This window comes from Lolium rigidum, chromosome 1 (assembly GCF_022539505.1).
Source record: "Lolium rigidum isolate FL_2022 chromosome 1, APGP_CSIRO_Lrig_0.1, whole genome shotgun sequence".
NCBI classification, from domain to species: Eukaryota; Viridiplantae; Streptophyta; class Magnoliopsida; order Poales; family Poaceae; genus Lolium; species Lolium rigidum.
The window spans coordinates 99,320,975-99,346,961 of record NC_061508.1 but is presented as its reverse complement, the minus strand read 5'-3'; the positions used below and the strand labels follow the sequence as shown (position 1 = coordinate 99,346,961).

Sequence of the window (25,987 nt, the reverse complement as noted above, 5' to 3'; positions counted from 1 at the left end):
ATATTTTGTGAAATCTCAATGCAAATGAGATAGTATCATAGTTTCATCATATATAGTAATATTTTGTGAAATCTCAATGTAAATGTATGTACATAACGTATTTACAAATTAAATTTTCTAGTTTTACGTGCTATAATACAACATCTACCTATGATATCACTCTTACCTCTCTTTTTATTAAATATTGTGACACACGTAGAGGTGACAGTTTAACGATGGACAAGTCACTGCAATTCACTTATCAAAATGGTTTCTCTCTCATCACTGCACTTCAAAGATGGCAGCATCCCAAACTAATCAAAATGAGGTTTTGGCATGTTTGTTCAAGTTCAATATTTAACATCTCCTCATATGTAGCTTTATGACTACCACTTTAGCCCTTCCCTTGCCTGGCTTACTGGAAGAGCCAGGTTGCGTTCATCACTCATCACAATTTCTTAAACAAACACAACATGTTTCATTCCTTCATCACACACCACAATCTTAAACAGACACTACATTTTTTTTTCCTTTCGCCTGGCAGCAAATCCTGGTCGTTAGCTTGAACTTATAAATTTATTCTTCATTTCTTGGCATGTAGGATCAAAATCGGATGTGAAATAACATTAAATAATAAATACACTACAATCAAATATAGTATATATTTTTCTTCAAATTTTTCCCAGACATTTTTGTTATTTGGCTACCAAAGCGTAATTAGAAAAGTAAATGTACCTGGTGCATCGAAGTTATTGTTTACCCGAATTCAAGAACACTTTCACTAACGTAAAAAGAAAGCATAAAATAATTAAGCTGAGAATATTGGGCTACATACTGGATTCATAAACATTATCATATTCAGATTCATTAATTTTTCCATGTTGTGCTTTAAATTTCTACATCAATTTTGTACATGTCGTAAAAAATCTAAGATTTGTTAGGATTCTTATCTGAGCTTTTGCTTACCACAAGGTTTGGTGCGCACAGGATACATTCTGTGCACCACAAGCTCGTGAGCACTATACGGGTTTCGAACTGGTGCATTCTGTTTATCCCGTACGAGAAGACAGCAGTCACTGTTATAACCTGCACCCTCAAATCTTTATTATTGCTTGCTCCATTTACTATCCTAAGAAACAAGTGGAAAAGCCACAAAGGATCCAATATGCCTACAATGTATGTCCTAGGGCTAACAAACTTATTTGCACAAAAAATGTGGCATTTCCGTAGTTAATAGACATCTGCAAATCAATCATTTCTGCGGTAATACTAGGAGAGGAAGTTTTAGCATCCCCTTCTTTGGTGGACCCATGTCTATTTACACTAAATAATTTGCTGCATTTTTAGCCCTGGCCACCTTCCTCTTCGTCTGTGTTACAGAACAGAGTGAATTGTCAGTTGATTGGAACACTAACGCAGACCATTATGTAGTAAATATGTGTGGAGACTTACCTCGGCGTGATGATCTCCAACAAGGAACACGCTTAAAATAGGACTGCAGAGGTCTTACAGGAACAGGGATAAATTTCCCCATATAAGCCAAGGGCCAACTGGAAACATAGGAAATGTTAAAATTCACCGAATGCCCATAATCGGATTACAGTTGAATAGTCTTCGATAGTGTATATGTGGATGTCGATAAATGCATTTTAAAGTCAGATGTTAACAACAGCCTAGTAATGTCTCAAGTGCAAATTAATATGAACCTCAAATAAGTTGAAAACAAAATGAGGACAAACGGCATCGAGATTCATAAAAATAACTAGATGGCATACACTAATAAAACCTTCCAATGATCAATAACGTGCTGATTTAAAACCTTGCATAATGGATAATTTTGAAGTTTATACCTTACGAGGCCAATAGCAACTGAAACAAACCATAGTGTCCAGTTAAGTCTCACAATTTTGAAGAACTTCCCCAGGAATTCAACTATTAGTATCTGCCAAAGCGGAGAGCAACTTTATCAGCATTTCATGGATAAGGGTGATAGAACATAAGTGTAAAGAACAATGGATGTCTTGTTACCTGAAATGCAGTAGTTACACAAATTATTCCCATGAAGAGGTGGTTCTTTGTCACTCCTTTGAAGACATTCTTCTCCTCAGGTTTCCGTGCATTTAACTCATTGAAAATCTGGTATATACATCAAGTTTTACAGGGACCTTTGTTCAGAGCTAAATAAAACTTAAAATTTGTTCAGAGCTAAATAAAATTTAATATTTCTAAGTAGACTGTGAAGTGATTAATTTATCAATTTTTGTGCCGGTAAGATTACATAATTAGAATCATAACAGGCACACGGATAGTGTACTTCAAATGAGTGGGAGTACCACGACTTGGACAAGCTCGCAGAATTGTGCAGTCAAGGTCCTAAAATCAGCATCAGACTGCTAGTCACTATGTGGTTGAAACTAATCCTCGACCAATTATCAAGACAAGAACATCAACAATATTCCGACATTTTCCCCAGGTGAAGCAATGTTCTGGGTTTCCAGCTTTGTCTGGTTTGAAGAGATACAAGAACGTAAGGCAACTAACAGCAGTACGAGCTAGAACTAGAAGTAAACTTAAATTATTCCCAAGTCTTGAAAACTCTTAAACCTAGCAATTGAAGTAGCTGATCTAAGGAAAGCTAGTTCAGGTTTGTAAAGGCAGTAACTAATTGGTTGAACCAACTTTTTGATACATCATCCTCCCATGCTTCACCTAAAAAAAAAATCCCAAACATATGTGCACACAACAACCGGCAATAAGGGCATCCCAATTTTCACATTCTGAAGAATTTTTTTAAATACTAGAGTAATTTTATTTGACGAGACTTCAGTTGATATGCACAAATGCTGAAATAGCAAAAACTATTGGAATGTTACATGGTCACACTATAAAGCATAAGTGGCAACTTCTTTAACTAATTTCTCTATGTTAGGTTAGATACAGGCTAGCTAGATATTATCCTATGTCATAGCAGCTCCATGTCAAGTCCAATAAAATCTGTATAATGCAACTTACACCGATATATCCTTTTCGATGGAGTAACTATAAGTTTAAATGAAGGGGCACTTTATTTCAGACGATAAACTAATGTCACTTTTTTAGATTAATTAAATGTCAATATTGATCATTCTAAAGAGCAACTTTAGAATTCAGCATAACATTCTGTTAAAATTATAGAATCATAAAACAGACAATCAACCTGGCAAAATACAAAGGTGTTGAAGATAAATGTATTCTTCATTTTCTCGGCCCTATCTGGACTTTCGTTCTCCAGCCGCAGAATTTTTGTTCCGGAGAAATTGAAGATAAGAAGGATTGCTATTTGGTAAATGGCCTGCGCAGAAATCCATATAAATTAGAAGAGAAGAATATAAAATAACAATTTTATGATGCAGGAATACAAGTGGGCCACACAAATTCAACCTGGACAAACAAATTTCTCCACATAATATTGGTCACAAGGGGTTCCCTGAAGAAGAAAATAGTGGAAATATTGTAATTATGTAAAAACAGTTAAATACATTCTATGAAACATGCAATGCAGTACTCTCGATAGGTAGGGTAATATTACATGCCTTCGACCAACAGGTTGTCTCTTCATAAGGTTGTCTGTTGGGGGTTCAGTTGCTAAAGCAAGAGCCCCCAGTGTATCCATGATAAGGTTCACCCAGAGAAGCTGCAAAATAAAAGGGACAATAAATACATGAGAGCCAGTCTTGGAATATTAAGTGTTTGAACATTACAGTTCAGAGATTTTACCATATTATTTATGCACAAACAAAGAAGCAATGGCAATAATGAAAATATTAGAAATTACAAAATATTTGCGAAAAGAAAGGAAAAGTACGAACCTCAACAGCATTTAGAGGAACGTCACCAGAAGACACAGCTGCAATAACATTAATCACAAGTGCAGCAACATTAACAGTAAGCTGGAACTGGATGAATTTCTGAATATTCGCATAGACAGAGCGTCCCCAGCGAACAACCTGTAAGAGAAAGAGATTGAAGGTATAAGTGTACAAAATCTCAATTAGGAAAAAATAGAGTCACCGGAATTTGGGCCTAAGCACGATCTACGAAGGATTTTGCATATACACTGTTTAAGTCTTGACGTGTCAAAGCTGAATGAGCAGCATAAGGCAGCAGATCAGAACATGTATAAGCATGTATAAGCTTCTCTGTGGACTCTACTCTGTACTCATTGTACCAGCTGATGGAATTTGTTTGCGATGGAACTGATAGCAATTAGCACAAAGCATGAAAGCACAGCCTGGCAGGTTACTTTGATAGTATCCCATCAAAGGACCATGCCAGTTTGTTATAGAAGAAAACCGCCGTGCTGATTACTGAGTTCAGTTATCGTTCATTACAAAGATCTCTTCAAATAAAATTGTCAAATTCACTAACCTTGACAACAGATGTGAAGTCATCATCCAAGATTATAATGTCAGAGCTTTCTTTAGCAACTTCAGTCCCTGATATGCCCATTGAAAGACCTATATCAGCCTATAAAAGAAATCAAACATTACATAAAAAAATAAAACATATGCTCTGAAACATAAGAAATGACCACTAATAGTTTATCATGAGTTACACGTGGCACCTCATGCAATGCAGGAGCATCATTTGTGCCATCACCAGTGACAGCTACAACATGGCCTTTCCTTTTCAAAGCTTGGACAAGCAAAAGTTTGTCATTCGGAGATGATCTTCCCATGACCTGAAATTCAAAGTTAATCAGGTGTGGAACAATCAGAAGAATGTCAGGAACTTCAATGAAAACGAGTGACTGAGGAGAATAAGAAAACTAGAACCTAGCATCACCTAGACAATTTGTAAGCAAAGTTTGTACAAAAGAATTCACCGCTTTAAATGACTTCACATAAATCAAAAGCATCATTGTGTTTAGTATCAATTAACTTTATTACTTTAGCACATTATAACATATACAGAAGCTACTCAAGAAAAGAGAGTTACAGTTATCTTGTCAACAATCTCTCCTCTTGCAGTTTCAGACATCTCGCGGAAGACTTTTCCCTCTATCACAAACGGCTCTGAAGTAACACCATTTGCATCTAATATTCCGCACTCCAACGCTATTGCCTTAGCTGTATCAATGTTATCACCTGTGACCATGCGCACCTACATGTATGAACATGACAAATAATAAATACAAGACAAGAAGCACTATCATTCAGGCGATAACATAGAAAAGAATATCTTCATTTAAGGGAAAACCTTAAAAAGGACTAGCTTTTTTGTACAATTGAATAACCACACAAGGAAAACAAATAACAAAAAAAAGTACTACCTCCGTTTTGAAAAACAAGGCGTATATTTTTAGTCACAAGTCAAAACGTATTAAATTTAACCAAATGTACACACACAAAATATCAATGTTTACAATATTGAATAAGTACACTATGAAAATTTATTCTTCTCCCTCCGTCCCACCAAAAGTCTCAACTTTATCAAAATTTGGATGTATCTAGGCACTATCTAGTAGGTAGATACATCCAAAATTTGAAAAAGTTGAGACACTTTTGGTGGGACGGAGGGAGTATGATGGGATCTGTTTTTATAGATTAGATATTGTAGATATGTCCATATATTTGTCTATAAGTTTGGTCAAATTTAGAGAACATTGACTTTTGACTACATTTATATGCCTTGTTTTTTTGGAACATAGGGACTACATGAATAGCGCTATTGCATAGAAAGTAAGGAGAACTGGCAAATTGTTGCTAGAAATCTTGCCTGGCGACAAACATGATGAGCCAACACTATGAGAATTACAAAACTAGACCTAGCTGAGAACATGAGAAGTGCCAGGAAAATTAAGCTTCACAATTCACTTTGTTGATGACTACCGTAGATTAGAGGCGAAAGATCCCCAGAAAGAGAACAAGGAAAACTACGCACACGAGTAAGATATACCTTTACACCAGCATCTCTGCATAATTGTACAGCATTCCTCACACCTGGGCGACATGGATCCTACAGGAGAAGAAACATTTTATAGCACAAGTAATTGAAGAGTGTTGTCATAAAGCTATGCAATATGACTTTTTTTCGAGAAAACGCAAAGAGTCTGCACAAGTAATTGAAGAGTGTTGTCATAAAGCTACGCAATATGACTTTTTTTCGAGAAAACGCAAAGGACTCTTTGCGTTTCATATGATTGAAAAGATAGAATTTGCTACACGCCTCCTAGGAGGTACATTACAGAAATTATGCTTATCAGTTATGACAGCTAGTATAAACAGAAGGTGATGAATCATTTTGGAGATAGCTATGGTGTGTAGTAGTATATTTCATGTTTTAGCTAAGCCAGAGAGCATGGACAGGTTATCTTTTGAGCGAAAACTCTGGAAGAATTTCCCCCTGAAACTTTGATATTAATAAAAGGGATTAAAAGATTAAAAAAAACTAATGTTGTGGCTCTATCCAATCTCTACAGTTGGGACATGTTTCTTTTAAAATTCTATTGCGGAATTCATGCAAGAAGATTCCCTATTAAGGTTGGCCTCTAATTCTTCAACATTACATTATTCTTACTAATACAAATGCCCCATGATACAATGATAATAATCTCCATGAAGAAAGGAACAATCAGTTTTTCTTCTGAGATTAATCAGATTAGCCATATACAATCTGTATATCTGAATAGATGCATCGGGGTATCATAGATCTTTGAGTAACTGATTATCCTATGTTCCCAACACAAAAGAGCATGGAATAGAACACTATATACATGGCTATGTATCTGAAGTGACAGTCAATATTTGTGTCAAAACTCAAATTACAGATACAATCAATATGAAAGTGAATCTACCGAGCAACAGGAACCAACCTTTATACCCACGATACCAAGCAGAGTCAGGTTTTCCTCAGGTAACTTCCAATCAGCTATGTCTTCCTTGGGAATCATTTCTATCTCACATTGACAATATGCAAAAGCAACACATCTTAGTGAACTCTTCGCCATGTCTTCAATCGATTTCTTATATTCATTATGCTGCAAACATTTCAAAGTTTAAAAACCGCATCAGAAATAAAGCAGGTGGCAAGTTATGAATGTCAGTTACCTTCTGAACACCCATTGGTTGAACTGAACCATCCAGAGAAAGCCAACTTTTGCAAGATGATAGCACTAGCTCAGCTGCACCTTTCCAATGGACGTTGACCCCAGTAGCTGACTGAAATTACAGTAACCAAATATCAATGAGGTAACATGAAGCAAAACGAGGATACGAAATAATAGGACACAGAAGTTTTTATCAACACAACAGACACGATGCGTAAATCAAATTCTAGATCTTTGCATATTAAAAGACATGAGGGCCAAGAACACTCCTCTAATGCTGTAATCAGAACAAATGCTCCTAATTCCAGAACTAACTTGCCAGTGACTCATCAAATTCAGGGATTTAGATATATCAATGATTTTAGATACAAATGTGTTTATTACCTGCACTGCAACACCACCACGTTTCTTCTCTGAGTTAAATGGAAATACATGAAGAACTGAAGATTTTGACCGGACATCGGTGAAATCCATCCCTATCTGTGCAAAGTGGATGGCCTAAGTCAACAAAAGAAGCTCATAATAGATACCAAGTATGAAGAAAAATCAGTCATACCTTAAGGCCCCAAGAAAGAATGGCTTTTTCAGTAGGCGAACCTGTAACATCAGCAGCTCCCCCATCCTATGCATCAAGCAAGAACAGATGAAATTGTGCGGAAACAACATAGCAACTCATATATGAAAGTTGTTGACACTTAGCACTCTCCCTACACTGGTTGAGGCAAGTTGCTCTGTGTTCAGAGTTCACCACTAATATTTCAAACATAGTCGGATCTTCAAGAACTACTCCCAGGTGATTAGTACAGAATAAACTCTATATTCTATTCTTAAAATAAAAGCAACAGTACTCCTGGAAAAAATAGAAAAACAAGGATAGGATGGGGCAATTGACCTATAACCAGCTCTCTACGATACCTCAAAAATAACAATAGAACATTATGGATCATTATGGATCATTATGCTTACATAAATATAGATAAACTTTATGGAGTAGTTGTAACCAGTCATAACTTGATGGCTGAACTATTCAATTAAATCAAGAGTAGCTGGAGTTCCATTAAATGTTGGTGACAAGTATGCTATCGATTTTTCTGAACAGTGGATAATGAAGGTACCTCTAATAGTATTAAAAGAAAGAAAGAAAGCTTCTATACCTCTGGCAAAAATACAGTTCCTGTGGTGTTTTGTGCAATTCCTTCAATGAGCAGTGCTGCTGCACTTCTTGAGATTGCCTTAACATCATCACAGGGATCCAACTTTGTTCCAATGAAATGTGCTTCTACAACTGTCATCTACATAATCAATAATGTAAGGATTACCAAACAAATTATGGTGATACGATGAATGAAAAGCCAGAAAGACAGCATTAGCAGAAGATATGCTAGTGTAGATGAAGAAATGTATTGTCAGGACCCAAAGATCCTGAGCCCGAACTGGGTTGTTTTTGGTTAATTTTGGTTGTGGTGCTGACAGGCATGTTCCAGGATTTATATTAAATGGAAAGAAGTAGCATCCTGTCAGGGCAGCACATTGGGACTTAGAATAGCATCATGACAGATCTTCAAATGCACTTCATGGCCCAAGCCCCAGAAATTGACCCCACGGACCTTATTCAAGGTGAGAGTCCCCGTCTTATCACTGCATATTGTAGTTGCTGATCCCATTGTTTCGCAAGATGAGAGCCGCCTCACCTAAATAAAAACATAAGGATAATAAAATCTCCTATCATGGAAATGTTTTTGTACAGAAATAGGATCTTTGTTTACCAGCGCCTTGTCTCTCATCATCTTTCGCATTGAATACGCAAGTCTGAAACCAAAGAAACAGATAGTCATGTAACTGAACATTCCAAGTAATTTGCATAATAAGGAGAAGCGTACGTCAATGTTACTGCCAATGGAAGTCCCTCGGGCACAGCTACAACTACAATGGTTACCTATGGATAAATATTACACAATATAAGGGTCAGGAAAAGATGATATACTATTAAATGTTAGCTGTATACGTATTAGATTAAAATTACATACCGCAATTGTCAAAATTCTAATTGCCCCCATAAATCCTTGTTTGGCACTAGTTGTTCCAGCCCGGAATTGAACAGTCCCATCTGGATTCTTGGTATGTCCAGTAAAATATCTGTTATTCAGTACAAGGTGGTTATAAAGAGTACATTTGTTGTTGCTGTATTTTATGCAAAATACCTTATCACAAGCACACCAAGCACAACACCAGCTACGGACAAACCCACCATGCCAATAAAAGTAGCAACACCATTCAAGCGCACCTACTCCATGGTTGAAAGGATCACGTCAGTATTCACTCATACAAGAATATAAATGAACCTGAACAAAGATTAACCTGCAATGGGGTTTCTTCGCCATTATCTTCAGAAAGGTTAGCCATCAATTGGCCCCATTCTGTATTGATACCCACACCTGTGACCTTTGTATAGGCAAAGTTGATAAATAAATATTACAAACTATACAGTTTAACCATTAATAAGGTAATATTAAGTGACACAGAAAACAGTAATTAACCTAACATGTTGCTGAAACACTCAAGAATGTGGTACTCACCAACATAGACCCATAGCCATCTGCAACCTTGCAACCAGACATCAAGAACGGAGCCTTTTGATCTTTGCGAACCTAAAAAGGTGCCTCATCATGAAAAAGGAAGAGGTATGTTTGAATCCCCCGCCAAAAAAAAGAGAAACATGTTTGAGTCATTGAGATAAGTGAGACGTTTCCCATAAACTCACAGTCTTTGATTCCCCGGTCATACTTGATTCATCTATTGCAAGAGAATGGCCAGATATCAGGATACCATCAGCAGGAACCTAAATACAAAATAATGACTGTAAGCAAATTATTCTCGGGTGAAAAGAGAAACAGAGTTGACAAATAATATACCATCTTACTTGGTCACCAATATTGAGGGGAATGACATCACCAACAACAATGTCAAATATTGAAGCTCGAAATCTTTTACCACCTCTAAGAACCTAGTTAAAAGAGATAGCAAATCAGGAATGAAACCAATGAGTGACAGTTCATATCTGGAACTGCGCCAAAATATATTTTGAAATGATCATGCTCACCTCCACTTGTATGTTCTGTTTCTCCTCATTCAGATGTTGAAACTGAAGTGATTGCCTGTAATCACTGGTTGCTAGATAGATAAAAAAAATGAAGAAACAAATAAGATCATAAAAAGCTAAGGCTGAAAGCAAAAAAAAAAGTAAAATAATAGGCAATGCACAAACTCAAATTAATTACCTGTAACAAGTATCACAAGAAAAACAGCTAAGAAAATACTTCCACCCTCATACCATCCTTCCTCAACGCCCTAAATAAGAAATAACAAAAAAAGCAGTTATATCTATACTCAAAAAACTCCAGGCATTGAACCCGGATCGGCCACACCCCATACACGTGTCGTTATCATTGCACTATCAACTCGTTCGCAGTTTTACAAAATACTTAAAGCATGCCAACTGTTGAAGTTCAAAACTACCATGGCCAATGAATACGACCATAGCCAAGGAATCTGACAGAGAATGAAAGGATAATCTAAGTAAACAAGTAAATGAAGAGATAAAATACCTCTGTGGCCATGCCCAACGTCAGAGATATGGCAGCAGCTACCATTAGAATGATGAGAGTTAAATCTTTGCATGCATCGAATATAAAACGCTGCAATATCAGAATTTAGTATTGTTAGAGTTTGACATCAAATATGTTGAAGCATTGAAATTGATGTTGTAAGGAAAAAAAAAGTTCCATACAACCTATTTGTTATCGACTTTCTAATAGGCAAGATTAACTTTAGAGTTTCCTAAGAAACCCATGCCAAAATGTTGAAGTATAAATGCATTGCCCTCCTCTCCCATCAGTTTAGGTTTTTGGGTGAACTGGTTCAGTGCATGCATTTTTACACAAAATACAAATTTCATGTAAATGCAAAGTTTAACACTGCTCGGGCAGAGCAGAAAAGCATACACAACAAGAAGGAAATATCAAGAGAACTTATATAAATAACGAAGATAACAGGTGTCCCACTAGCAACTTGAAATTGCAGGTGGCTAAAACAGTAAAACTTGCAAGATGGACCTTGTGCAATTTACTTGCAGAAATAACATACAAAAGTTATACCAGAATGTTTTTTCTTTTCTTGCGTGGATATGTATTTGCTCCAAATACATCCCTCCTTTGTAACAATTCATCCTCAGCCGCATTAATTCCCCTGTCTAAATCACTCTTTAATAAACCTGACAGTCCCTCAACCTGAATAGAAGAGTATGTTTAGAGACAAATGAACAGAAGCAGGCGACAAGGTTGAAAAGCTTAAAGCTCTAGCTCGGTATTAACTTACTCCTCCAAGCTCCTGAAGAACAAGACTATCATGATCTCTGTTTAAAGTTGTAAGCTTTTCCAGTTCAATTGGAAAACTGTGAGAGGCTGTTGCAGGTTTTATACCAGTACAAGATTCTGCTCAAATGAAGAACAAATAGCACAAGAATATTGATTAAAAATGTATGCAAAATAAGCACAAATATAACAGAAAGATTTATTGAATGCAAGTATAAACGGAAATGACAACCATTGAGAAAGCAACAAGTGAAAAGGAAATAATAACATGAGGAAAAGGATGAGGGAAATGTGGATTGTGAAGGATAAGCTGGTAATAAGATAAATAAAGATAGTGGCTGCATTGTACGAAATAAATAAGCTCCCTAATTAGACTACAACTTTGTTTCTTAGCTTTTGCATATAACTGACCATTTGGGACATTTTCGCTAAAGAAGCTCTTATGCAGACTAGGAAGGCAACAGAAAAAATCAAAGTAATTCTACCATGTGGATCAGTGTCATCCATAAATATAGCATGTTGCACACTCTGTTCATCAATATTTAAGGGAAAAATTGATGCGATGAATTGAAACAAAGGCAGAGATCAAAGATCAATTTTACTAATAATGAACACTAAAACAGAGGTTAATGGTAATGAAATGGTACCTCTGATATCTTTTTCTCCAGCTTCTTTGAAAAGAAATGCTGCCTGGAGAATTCAAAATTAGAATGAACAAAAAGAAGGACAGACTAAGAGAAAGTAGGGTGGAAAACAACACGGTACCCGTATCACTTGTGCGTGCGCTCGGATTTTTCTTCTTATCATCTCCTTCTCTTCCTCCTTTTTGAGGTCGAGAGTATATCTGAATCGGCGTGACGCATTCAGCACGAGAGCTGCTTGCTGCAAGGAGAAGATAGCCAATATTTATAATAACTCAACAATAAGTACGGTTCACATTTGTACAGTGTCCATCGCAAACTCCCCCCACCTGTAACCACAACAAATTGCAATGACCCCAGCTTACATCTATTATGTAATTAAGTTTTTGTTCAGGTGTAGCAGAGGTGTTGCGGTTTGCTTCCTTTCATAAATATCCTCAATACATGAACTACATAAATCCATGAAAACCACATAAATTGTTATTGTTCGCACGAAGGCATGATAGACCTCTGTTCCTAGTATTTTGCTTATGTTGGCTGTTTCATGAGAAGTTTTTTGCGATAAAGAGAAGTTGTATGTGCCCAGGCCACTCTGCGAATGTGCCCGGCAGTAGAAAGGGTAATGTGCCAGCAAACAGACTCCAATCGGTTCAGTTGCAAGAAAGGTAGACAGAAGATGAACCAAGCATGCAAATTATCGGTCCAATCAATGGCATGTAGATACACTACTGCAGAGTATATCCACCAAACCAGAAGGGAAAAAAAAAACACGAGTGAGTAGTATTTTGACTACTTCCACCCCCGTTCCTCCTCGGAGAATAATTGGCACCACGTCCTGGCCCCATTTCCGGCCACGACGAGATGACGCCAGGATGACGACAGATCGCAGCCTGGCAGCGGACAAGGAAAGGGCGAGCGGAGGATCCCGTACCCTCCACCGGAGCAGGCTGTCGTGGGAGGCGTTCTTGTGGGGTATGTCGAAGGCGTCGTCGAACTGCTCCTCCTCGCCCTGTTCCGCCGCCGCATCCTCCGCCGCCCTGTCCTGCTCCGGCGAGCGGATCTCCGGCGGCGTCGGCGAGCTCCCCATCGCCATGCCGCGCAATAATCAGACGACCCCCGCCGCCGCCTCCAGCGCAGGGCCCGCAGCAGGAGAGATGACACCAACCAGGGGCGAAAACCGGACGCCGCCGCCGCCCACCCTGCACACGCACACACATACACACATATGAGCACTCAGACAAAACCAAAACCATCACGGACTCGATCGGGCGGCTCCCGCAGGCAGGCGCCTCACCTTCCGGCGCGCAGCCGCGAAGGTTCTAGAAGGTTCCACCGGCGCAGTCGCAGCAGCTCCCTTGCGGCTTCGCCACTGGTGCTCGCGCGCGCGTTGTGCGTGTGCGCGGAGCTGGGAGATTTGTTTTTTCCTGCTCTGCGCCACGGATTTCGGTCTGGAATCGGGACTGGTTCTCGAGGGAGACTGTTGGGCGCGCGCGAAGCTTCCGCGAAGCTGCGAGGCTTCTCTCCCGCTGCCACGTGGGGCCAGCTGAGGGCTGGTGGAGGCCCAGTTCGTGCCGCCCTGGACTCGGTAACGTGGTGGGGCCCATCCGTCAGCCTTCGTCGCGGCTCGGCGCGGCGCGGGAGGCTCGGATCGGAGAAGAGGTTTGGCGCGGGCGCGGCGGGCGAGGGACTGACTGCGCCGTTTGAAATGGAAACAGAAAAAAAGGGGCTCCGGGAGCCGTCCGATCGAGGGGCGGACGGCCGGATGCGACCGACCACTCCAGTACGTCTGGTCTATTTAGGACGTTAACGTCCAGAAAAAGGTTTGATGATTTCATGCCGTGTTGTGCTGTGCTAGCTCGGCTCGGTGGAAAAAGGCATGCATAATTGTTACCTCTTGCAAAAGAAAGATGATCTAGTAGCTTTGTCTATTTTTTCGGCTAACAGTTTTCGTCTACTTCTGTATTATGTTTCTTCGCCGCATATGCTAAGATAAGTTCAACACCACAGTTCAGAAACCTCAGGACGAGTCTTAGTTGACATTGGAGACATATAACTCGATACTACAATAGTGTGTCTTTTAAGTTGTCTTCCTGGTTTGTTACTACATGGTGGAACCACAATACTTCAGGGGGAGATAGCAGTCATACTCACAGCATCTCCATCGGTGCGTTCTAAATAGGCGCCGGCAGGTGCGTCCGCAGCTGCTATATGGGGCGTGCCGGTATGAGGTCCTTAGTTTAGGGAAGGTTCATTCCACACCGACGCACCTTCTACGTCGGCCTCTACATTTGTAATTTTTTATATCAAATTACAATATTTTGCATAGTTTTAACAATTCAAACAATATCTTTACAGTATTAAAACACACAAACTATTTCACATAAAATAGTTGATATAAATAAATAAAATTATTCATACACAAAAATAAATTGCAATGAATCATGCGACGTTTCCTCTTTGCACACACGAATGCTCAAATAGTCTAGCCCAAAAAGTGCAAACCACTGCCCCGCGAAATCTGTAGACAGTCTCGAAGCATCTCGACTTAGATAATCACCGACTGCATTTGGGGGAGTTTTGTATGCAAGCTAACGCATAGCAGCCGTGCACTTCTGAACTGATGAGAATCCCCAGAAGCCGGTGTACTCTTTCTTGCACATGAAATATGAATCATACTCGGATCCTTGACGCCAAACACAATCTTCATGAATCGCTCCTTGTTCATCCTAAGTCGGCGCTGAAAATCTGTTGACATATGTGTTGCGTTGTCGGCGAAGTAGTCGGAGTCAAGCAGTGCGTCGGGCTTGCCGATGCCGGTCCTTGTTCGGCGCCTTCCCAACCCTTGAACCGCCATGCTGAGGCACACTGGCGACGAGCAAGTGCTGGCGAAGGCAGACAAGGTTGGCCAACATCAGTAGTTGTTGTTGTCGCTCGGCGGTGGCATTGGCTTCCTCCTGGATGAACAAATGCTCCATCATCTCGTCATCGTTGTCCAGTGTGGCAATCCGCCGAACACCTTTTGTGGGCGGTAGGTGGTGGGAGCTGGGGGAGACGTCGATGCCCACGGTAGGTTCAGCAACCCGACAATGCGAAATGGTGGAGGTGTCGGCGTTGGCAACGGTGGCAGTTTCTGGATCAGTGGGCAAAGCGGGGGAGGAGGCAACGACGACGGCGATTCAGAGGGGTGGGAGGCGGAGCGCGTGGAGAATGGACGAGTGTTCCATGGGGCGAAATCCTATGCGGACAGGTGTCGTCGACCCTAACTCGGTCCTTCTACGTAGAGATCAGCAATGAAATTACCGACGATTTTATTAAGCTCGAAAACACACTAGTTATTTTTAGAGGGCGCCGTAGTCGCCGCGCACAAAGAATGCCACAGGATACGATGGATCCGGCCATCCGGGTCAAGTGGCTACTATGGTGGGCAACTAGTCACGAGCTGCTTGTCACCTTCCAACAGGAATTCGTCGGCTAGGAACGTGGAATCGGTTGCCCTTTCCCCGATGGACAGCTCCATCCATTGCGGATCCACTTGAAACTACAGTGAAGTAAAGTAAGAAGAGAGACCGAGGCCTGGGATTCTGGGAAGTACACAAGGAAACGACGAAGTCCACGTCGCTATTTTGTATTTTGCATCCGCCGTACTAGTACACATCGCTGCGCCCCAAGAATCTGGTCTACACACTACACGCTCACCAGTGCAGGCGTGCAGCAGCAGTGACCCGTCGCTGACGAGGACGAGTCGATCCGTGGACCAGCCGTCAAGTCTGACAGTCCGAGCGTGCTCTGCCTCCAAACTTTGTTGGATATCATTGCCGTTTCTGCTGCTGCTGGACGGGCAAACAGAAGCAAACTCCGTAGCATCTAGCTGGGCGGGCGGGCGAGCCAGATGATATCCCACGTTAGTATGTGGTCACACTAGGCCACGATGAGATATTTTAAGCACATGCTTCCCAGATCAGTCTGAAACATAACAGGCTGGAACGTATCGGAACAAATTCAGACCACGGGGTTACATCTACCAACCATTTGCGTGTATAAGTTACAAGACTGCCTAACACAGTGGAGTTCTGGATACAGCAAGCTAGCTTGCAGCGGACCTGTGCTAACTAGGTGGGGAAAAATGAAGCGCTATAAATCCTGCTTGAAATACACACACGCACGCACCAGTCTTTCCAGTTTCTTCGGTTTCATGTGGTTCATTTGAGAAGCACCGAAAGTATAACATAGCTCAAGAAACATAACGCCTTGTCCGTGTTCCTCCACGGTGAATCTAAAGGATGGGCGAGGTCTTGTCGTGGTGATGACATAGCCCAAGGTTTCCAAGAGTCAAGGATCGTACAGCGACACGTCTACAGGCTCCGGTAGTCCAAAACTGTCACTTCATCTCCAGGAGCGTCGAGATCTTGATAGCTGCAAGCACCGTGGAAACATGTGAAAGAGAATCAGTATCTGGAGGCAGTGCTAACTTGAAACTGTATACTGATAACCATGTCTACAAGGAACAATGTTTACATCTTCCAATGAGAAGGGACACTGTTCATTCAGAGGCATAAAATTTGTAACCCAGACATGCAGTAGTGAAAAGTGATCTTTAAACCAAAAGAAGTGAAACGACATGTGTAACAATGAAATGTGTACAGGGCAACTGCTTTGCAAACAAAAAAAATTCTCTAGCATGGAAACTGCAGATGCTTAATTTAATGCAACCCTTTGTGATGTTGGTCATATTTTCTAAGGAATACGGACTCCGAATGGTTCCGAAAATAATTGTTGATCGCCTCAAATGAGGTAGCAAAGCGTATCATAATATGGACATCAACATGTTGAACAACATAATGATCTCAAGGAAAATTCCAGGTAGGGGTGGGCGTTCGGTCATGACCGACAATTCGTTCTTTGTATTTCAGTCTATTTAAAATTCAGTCCTCTAGAAATGAAGACCAAAATATACTTGTTAGTTTTACTACCCGACAAATTCAGGTACCTAATAATTCAGGTTCGGTCATGACCGAACAGTGTGGTGATGTTGTCAACACAAAACTGGGACATTGTTTCGTAAAAAATGGGAGCATTTCAGCTGTATTTTAGGCATTTATAATGCATATATTATTATCAATTGGTAGGAATAAAGCATTCAACAATACAAAACAAAAAATAAAACCACGCCATAGCAGTTTGATCAACATACAAAAATACCACAGTTGATGTAGCTCACAAAGTTCTGGAGATTGTGGCGGTCTCATGTAAAGTTTGGTCAGTTCGGTCTATTCGGTTAGTGGGAACTAATGACCGAATTGACCAAACTAACTTCGGTCTATAAAATCAGCTACCCAATTTTTTATCGGTCTTTCCGGTATCTGTCTTTTTGGGTTCGGTCTAGGTCTTTTAAGTTCAGTTTTCGGTCATCGGATTTTGTGCCCACCCCTAATTCCAGGGATAGTGATTATACTACTATTCAAAATTCAGCAGACTTTTTGCTAACAATGTATCAGAATGTCGAAACCAATTTAGTTATATTCTTTGGCAAGGACAGCCTAGGAGACACAGGAGCTATAGGATTGAGATTTAAGTATTAACCTTCGTATTTTACGGGGATCTTGCATACGAGGATCATGCATCGGAGGAAAAGGAGCATTGAGCATTGGTGATGGACCACCCATTGGGGGACCACCACCCCTTCCTGCTTTCCTAGGACGCGGACCAGCAGCCGGTTCAAAAGGTGGTGGCCCGCCCTGCTCCCTCAACATACGCATTGCAACCTCCGGTGGTGCAGGGATAAAAGGTCCTAGTGGGCTGCAATGAGAATGAAACAACAATGAGTATATCCTTGTGCAAAAAATAAAAGGAAGCTGCAAACTTACCCAGCACCAGGCACAGGCACCAGCATTGGAGGAGCATCTGCTGGAAAGTCACCATTCACAGCCGGATCACCATAAGAATCATACATTGGATCGTCAGGGTTTTCACTGGATCCATCATGGTTTGATGAATCAACATTTTTGTCAAATCTTTGGCCACGTTCATCTCTCAGCCGACTCTCAATTGGAGGCCGATGTCTGCCCTTTTCCCTCTGTAAAATTGGCAAAATACAAGCAAATAGACATGAACTAAAATTGCTGCCAATTTGCAAGTGAATATACAGCACGCAATGAGGCTTACTGGAGCAGATTGTTGCATGATCGGCGTTCCCCCAGGCGCCTTGGGATCACTGCATTCAAGATAAAATACCACATCATCGTTTTGCAATGTGAAAAATAAGTTCACTAGAAAGGGACGAATATGCAGAAGACATACTTCATATAGTTCTCAAAATAAATATCCTCTCTCACTTTTGCAGTCAGCTCCACCACAAAATCAGTATGCTTGAGTTTGAGATGCTTCGTGACAAACTCAGAAGCATGGAAAAGCTTTGTGCAGCCCTTGGCTCCACAACCATATTTCCATCCATACTTCTCATCCCTTATTTTCCTCACATATGGATCTAACACTTCACTAGCAGCTACATCGATCTTCTCCTTTGCTTTCAATATTTCCAATGGATCCTGACCTTGAATCCTGTCTTGCCAGAATGAATCAAGTTTCTCCTCCCATTCAGCTGTATTTGAGCTAGCCCCATCATACGTCCTTGAGTCTGCTTTCACATGCCTTAGGCCTTTCGGCTCATTTGTCTCAGACATGCCATAATAATCCACACCATGGATACGCCACAAATAGGTGACAAGAGTGTCCAGCAGCTCAACACCCTCAAGACCCTTCACAGTAGACGCGCCCCGTATTATCACAATTGGTCCCATTGAACCATGTGATCCCCGGTCTGCTTTGTCGTCATCACTACTAGATAGAACATTGTTCTCAACACCCTTCTCAGAATCAAGTTTACAGATGAGAGCTTGAGCTTGATCAATGTCAATGCTAATTCTTCGAGGCTCAGAACTAACTGGATGAGCCTTAGGAGCAGAATAGTATAAATCATCAGGACCCTTTCCAAACTTCCCCTTTTTTCCATTGGCATTCACGTCATTATTTCCAGATTTGTGCGCTGCAGAACTCGTTAATCCTGGACCACTGCATGGTGGGAAAAATACAAGGTGAAACACACTCACTTTCAAAGGGAGAGGGGGGTAGTAGGAAGCCGTGGATCGTGAAGGAGGATTAGCATCTTACACGTCCAAACTTCCACTTTGCAAATCTTGGAAGAATTCATTTGCAGTAGCTCTTGCAAGTTCATTCCTTCTGCTCATGAAACAGAAGAAAATATAATTACCACTTAAATGGACTCGTCATAAGATAGCTCACTACATTATAGTGCAAGTATATTAAGTTAATGGCAAACCTTTCCATAACGGATTCAAGGTTAGTAGGATGGTACTTGTTTCTCAACCTACAACAAAACCAAGAAGTGGATCAGTAAAATGTTCTGAAGAAAATTGGTCATTACATGGCACATCAAAAGGATGTAATCCAAGAAAAGGTATTACCAATCGTCATTCTTATGAAGGGCAAAGTAAGCTTTCTTCTGAGTTGTAATGTACTCTGACTTGTACTCCTCATATCTAAGATTAGTAAAATGAGCGGAAATGTCAAATTATATTTCACATCAACCATACTGAAAGTACACTGTGCACAACAGAATTATACTTTTATCACATTTAATAGAGATTGATGTTGTAGTTGAAATATAAGTCTGCCAGAAAGAAAAATGATTCAGCATAGAACACCTGCGTTGAGCTTCAACAGGTGAAACATCATCTTCAAGCTCCTGCATGAACTGTTTGTAAGACATCAGGCCTTCCCTGTAGAGCATCAATGTCTGTCGTGTCAGTATAAGGAAAAGGAATCACAAGTACTAACAAATATATCCAAGGAAAAATAAGCATTAGTCATCCCTATAGTTTACTCATCGGCTGATTTCACCCATAATGTCCAAATTAGTTTCTATAATTTCAAAAACATGATCACAGTTGGGGGCTAACTAGGCACAAGATAGTGCTTTTTATATTTGAATGAGATGGTGTACTTGTTTTCTCTAGCCTATGGACTTCTGGAAATGTTTAGTTATATTCATAAAACTTTGTCAAACCAAAGCAAGTAACCCCTTTACACAAATCACAGAATCATACACAGCTGTCCAAGAGATTCATGATGACTGCATCATTTTCTATTACTCAAAAGTGAATCAAGAAACTTTACATAAGTGTGTATTACATCAGATGGTTTGCAGCAATGGCTGCTCCTTTTATCACTCAATATTGACTAGTATTTAGTTCAGGTTATGCATAGACAGTAATATTTTTCATTATAATGCTTGCACAAAAGTACTCCAAGTGCATGCCGTATACTGAAATCTTTCTACTCCAAAGTATGACAAGCTCAGTTGCTCTTATGAACCAACTAAGACTAAAGAGGTACTGAAATTTGTAAAGAAACAGAATGCAAAGCATGTAACCAGTCTCGTAATTATTTCATCTTAGTAGGTATAATTAAACACTTAAACTACTTTGAACGTGCACCATACAAAATGGAAGTTGCAAAATGTAAGGCAACCGTGTCCGAAGATTTAAATCTAACCACCGACTAGACCAGTAAAATAAGAGTTATTTGACATTTTTAGAAAACGCATTTGAATACAAATTGAATTATGTAACTTTTGTGTTGCATGACCGATTGTGGTCTAACTTAACCCTTGGCATGATTGGGCACCTTACATTTTGCAACGGAGGGTATAAATACGTACCTACGAGAGTTGCCCGAGCCTTCGTTCCATCCACCACGCCCAGAATCATGCCAGTCTATATAAAATTTTGGAAGCAAACGAAAATGCACATCATTAACAAAGAATCACATCCATATATATCCTGACACATTTTTTAATTGATTTCTCTTCTCAGTTTGCTAGTCTTTTAGGATAAACAGTACAAAAGCATGACCTGACTTTGCTTTGTTTCAGTGTTCAGTCCGATGACTACACTAAGTATTGCTTCCTCAAAAGTCTTGACAAAGATCACGAGACAAAGGACCTTGAGCTAGACTTCCAATCTAATTGGAACTTGGAACTACTAGGGTTTAAAATTTAACAGGGTTTGTACCAAATGATAATTAGTGGGTTTAAAATCTAACAGGGTTTGTACCAAATGATAATTAGTGGGTTTAAAATCTAACAGGGTTTGTACCAAATGATAATTAGTGGGTTTAATATCTAACAGGGCTTGTACCAAATGATAATTAGTGAATAATGCACAACCCCTCCTCCACTAATGCATACCTGGTCCACGGTTGTTGTGTCGACCCTGGCCACCATGATCATTCCCGAACCTGGGAAACAAAGCTCAACAGTTTTAGAATTGCAGGCACAGCAGCGCTCAAAGCAACTTGCTAGGACACAACAAGACGCTGGTAGACACACCCTAACCATCGGATAAATTCATTCGTTTATGCTCGTTAATTTAACGAATCGCAGTTTCCCAATCAAAACAAAGCACAGGCACTAAAGTTAGCTAGTAAACCCAGTCAGTATGTATAGAGGTACCTAAGGATATTCACGGTGTTGTTGGTATTCATCAGAAACTAAATACTGGAACCACAGAAAGCTCTCAAAGTTGCAGTATGGCGAAGCAATGCGCTTCGAGTGGGAAAACCTAGCAACTGCGAAACCATAACCATACCCGGCCCCTTCGCCCCGCTTAGCCCCGATTTTGAAACCACAGTTAGCAGCATGCATCGTCATCGCTTATAGTTCTTCTAACCAACGCGGCTAACCCAATCTAAGACCACGTTTCCAGCCAGCAACGAGCGATCTCGACAAACAAGGATCCAAGCAAGCTCTGATTTGCTAGTACCGAACTTTCCAAGGGCTCTCACCTCCTGTCGTCCTGCCCGCCACCGCCGAGGCGGCGCCGGTCGAACCCGCCCCCCTCTGGCCGCTGCCTCTTGTTCTGCGCGCCCGGCGGAGGCGCGCCGGGGGGCGGCGGCGGGAGCACGGGCGAGGAGCGGCCGCGCTTGCGGTCGCCGCTGCCGCCGGCGGCGGATGGGGGAGGGGAGTCGGAGGCCCCGGCGGTCGCGCGGCGGGAGGCGTCGGCGACCTCGGCCATGGGCGGTGGGTTGGGTGGGAGCGTGGCCCTAGGCGGGTTGATCTGGACTGGAGGATCTCCCGGGTCGGGTCGTGTCGGAGGGAAGGGGAAGGGGAAGGAGAAGGGGAGACGAGACGGGGTGGGGTGAAAAAAAAGAGAAAATATGATATGTGGGCCTATTTGACCCAACTCTGTGAGGCTGGTCGGCGGGACCCACCTGTCACGATGACGCGACGCCTTTTTCGACTGGGATACGGACTTGCTCACAGTGGGCTTCGTCTTTACTTTCCTTCTGGAAATCACCCTACCATGTTCTTGTTCTTGTCAGGAGGTTAATGATTTGCAAAGTATGTTTGTCTTAGTAAGAGGCTAATTCTTGCAAGAGTACGAGCAAACTTTCTGCCTATGTTTGGTTGACGCCACATTTAGCCCAACCAACGTTGGGCAAGAATTTCCTTGCCAACTTTTTGGTAAATGATCATGTGCCTTTCAGCCTTTGCTTACTAGTCATTGGATACGGATCTGCAAAGTGAGCTACTTTGGGCACCAACCGAACATACCTGCATTTATGCTCTACAATTTTCATCTTTCCATAACCAAAATCCATGGTTACGAAAAAAACCCTTTACTCACTATAAAGGCAATGGAAGCTAATTTGGACTCCTCGAAATAGGCTTTCGCCCCGCTTTATAAATAAATCCAAACGGCCAAACGATACAAAGTGATGAGGAAATCCTCTTACAAGCACATCAGAGATAAACTAGACTACTAAGAAGCATCGAGCTTGCCACCAAAGATGTTATGAGACTAAGGAGACCCGGGCTCCACGACAACGCCCCCAAGAAGGTAACGACGCCACAGCCGCCGCCGTTGCCAAGACCACAATGGTCTAGGATTTTCACCCGGAGCCCAAATGAGGATAGGGTAGCCACATCGACGCCCTCAAGAGGGTCACGACACCCGTAGGCGTCGCCGTCGATGGCGCCGAAGCGCTGGGCTTTGATGCGCGTGGTTGACGTATTGTCTTTTCGTTCGACACGCGTCCGTTGGGAACCCCAAGAGGAAGGTGTGATGCGCACAGCGGCAAGTTTCCCTCAGTTAGAAACCAAGGTTTAATCGAACCAGTAGGAGTCAAGAAGCACGTTGAAGGTTGATGGCGGCGAGATGTAGTGCGGCGCAACACCGGAGATTCGGCGCCAACGTGGAACCTGCACAACACAACCAAAGTACTTTGCCCCAACGAAACGAGTGAGGTTGTCAATCTCACCGACTTGCTGTAACAAAGGATTAACCGTATTGTATGGAAGATGATTGTTTGCGAGAGAAAACGAGTAAAAACAAGTATTGCGAGCAGATTTGTATTTCGAGTATTAAAGAATGGACCGGGGTCCACAGTTCACTAGAGGTGTCTCTCCCATAAGATAAAAGCATGTTGGATGAACAAATTACGGTCGGGCAATTGACAAATAGAGAGAGCATAACAATGCACATACATGACATGATAAGTATAGTGAGATTTAATTGGGCATTACGACAAAGTACATAGACCGCCATCCAACTGCATCTATGCCTAAAAAGTCCACCTTCGGGTTATCATCCGAACCCCCTCCGGTATTAAGTTGCTAACAACGAGACAATTGCATTAAGTATGGTGCGTAATGTAATCAACAACTACATCCTTGGACATAGCGCCAATGTTTTATCCCTAGTGGCAACAGACACAACACAATCTTAGAACTTTCGTCCATTGTCCCAGGTGTCAATGCGGGCATGAACCCACTATCGAGCATAAGTACTCCCTCTTGGAGTTAAAAGTAAAAACTTGGCCGAGCCTCTACTAGAAACGGAGAGCATGCAAGATCATAAACAACACATGTATAATAACTTGATAATTAACATGACATGGTATTCTCTATCCATCGGATCCCGACAAACACAACATATAGAATTACGAGATAGATGATCTTGATCATGTTAGGCAGCTCACAAGATCCAACAATGAAGCACAATGAGGAGAAGACAACCATCTAGCTACTGCTATGGACCCATAGTCCGAGGGGTGAACTACTCACTCATCACTCCGGAGGCGACCATGGCGGTGTAGAGTCCTCCGGGAGATGATTCCCCTCTCCGGCGGGGTGCCGAGAGCGATCTCCTGGATCCCCCGAGATGGGATCGGCGGCGGCGGCGTCTCGGTAATGTTTTCCGTATCGTGGCTCTCGCATGCGGGGGTTTCGTCACGGAGGCTTTAAGTAGGCGGAAGGGCAAGTCAAGAGGCGGCACGGGGGCCCACACCATAGGCCGGCGCGGCCAGGGTGGGGCCGCGCCGCCCTAGGGTTTGGCCACCTCGTGGCCCCTCTTCGTCTCGTCCTTCGGACTTCCGGAAGCTTCGTGGAAAAATAGGCCCACGGGCTTTGATTTCGTCCAATTCCGAGAATATTTCGTTACTAGGATTTCGAAACCAAAAACAGCGAGAAAACAGAAGCGGCACTTCGGCATCTTGTTAATAGGTTAGTTCCGGAAAATGCACGAATATGACATAAAGTGTGCATAAAACATGTAGGCATCATCAATAATATGGCATAGAACATAAGAAATTATCGATACGTCGGAGACGTATCAAGCATCCCCAAGCTTAGTTACTGCTCGTCCCGAGCGAGTAAAACGATAACAAAGATAATTTACGAAGTGATATGCCATCATAACCTTGATCATACTATTTGTAAACATATGTAGTGGATGCAGCGATCAAAACAATGGTGATAACATGAGTAAACAGGTGAATCATATAGCAAAGACTTTTCATGAATAGTACTTAAAGACAAGCATCAATAAGTCTTGCATAAGAGTTAACTCATAAAGCAATAAATCAAAGTAAAGGTATTGAGGCAACACAAAGGAAGATTAAGTTTCAGCGGTTGCTTTCAACTTGTAACATGTATATCTCATGGATAATAGTCAACATAGAGTAATATAACAAGTACAATATGCAAGTATGTAGGAATCAATGGCACGGTTCACACAAGTGTTTGCTTCTTGAGGTGGAGAGAAATAGGTGAACTGACTCAACATAAAAGTAAAGAGAATGGTCCTTCAAAGAGGAAAGCATCGATTGCTATATTTGTGCTAGAGCTTTTATTTTGAAAACATGAAACAATTTTGTCAACGGTAGTAATAAAGCATATGAGTTATGAAAGTTATATCTTACAAGTTGCAAGTCTCATGCATAGTATACTAATAGTGCCCGCACCTTGTCCTAATTAACTTGGACTACCGGATCTTTGCAATGCACATGTTTTGACCAAGTGTCACAATGGGGTACCTCCATGCCGCTTTGTACAAAGGTCTAAGGAGAAAGCTCGCATTTTGGATTTCTCGCTTTTGATTATTCTCAACTTAGACATCCATAACGGGACAATATGGACAACGAGATAATGGACTCCTCTTTAATGCATAAGCATGTGGCAACAATTTTTATTCTCATATGAGATTGAGGATATGTGTCCAAACTGAAACTTCCACCATGAATCATGGCTTTAGTTAGCGGCCCAAAGTTCTTCTCTAACAATATGCATGCTCCAACCATGAAGGTGGTAGATCTCTCTTGCTTCAGACAAGACGGACATGCATAGCAAGTCACATGATATCCAACAAAGAATAGTTGATGGCGTCCCCAGAAACATGGTTACCGCTCAACAAGCAACTTAATAAGAGATAAAGTGCATAAGTACATATTCAATACTACAATAGTTTTTAAGCTATTTGTCCCATGAGCTATATATTGCAAAGGTGAATGATGGAATTTTAAAGATAGCACTCAAGCAATTTACTTTGGAATGG

General features: G+C 41.4%; 1 pseudogene; it reads right to left on the bottom strand.

The window, feature by feature from the left end:
- Positions 1-1,056: 1,056 nt before the first annotated feature.
- On the bottom strand, positions 1,057-21,957 carry LOC124701628 (annotated as a pseudogene).
- Between the last annotated feature and the right edge of the window lie 4,030 nt (positions 21,958-25,987).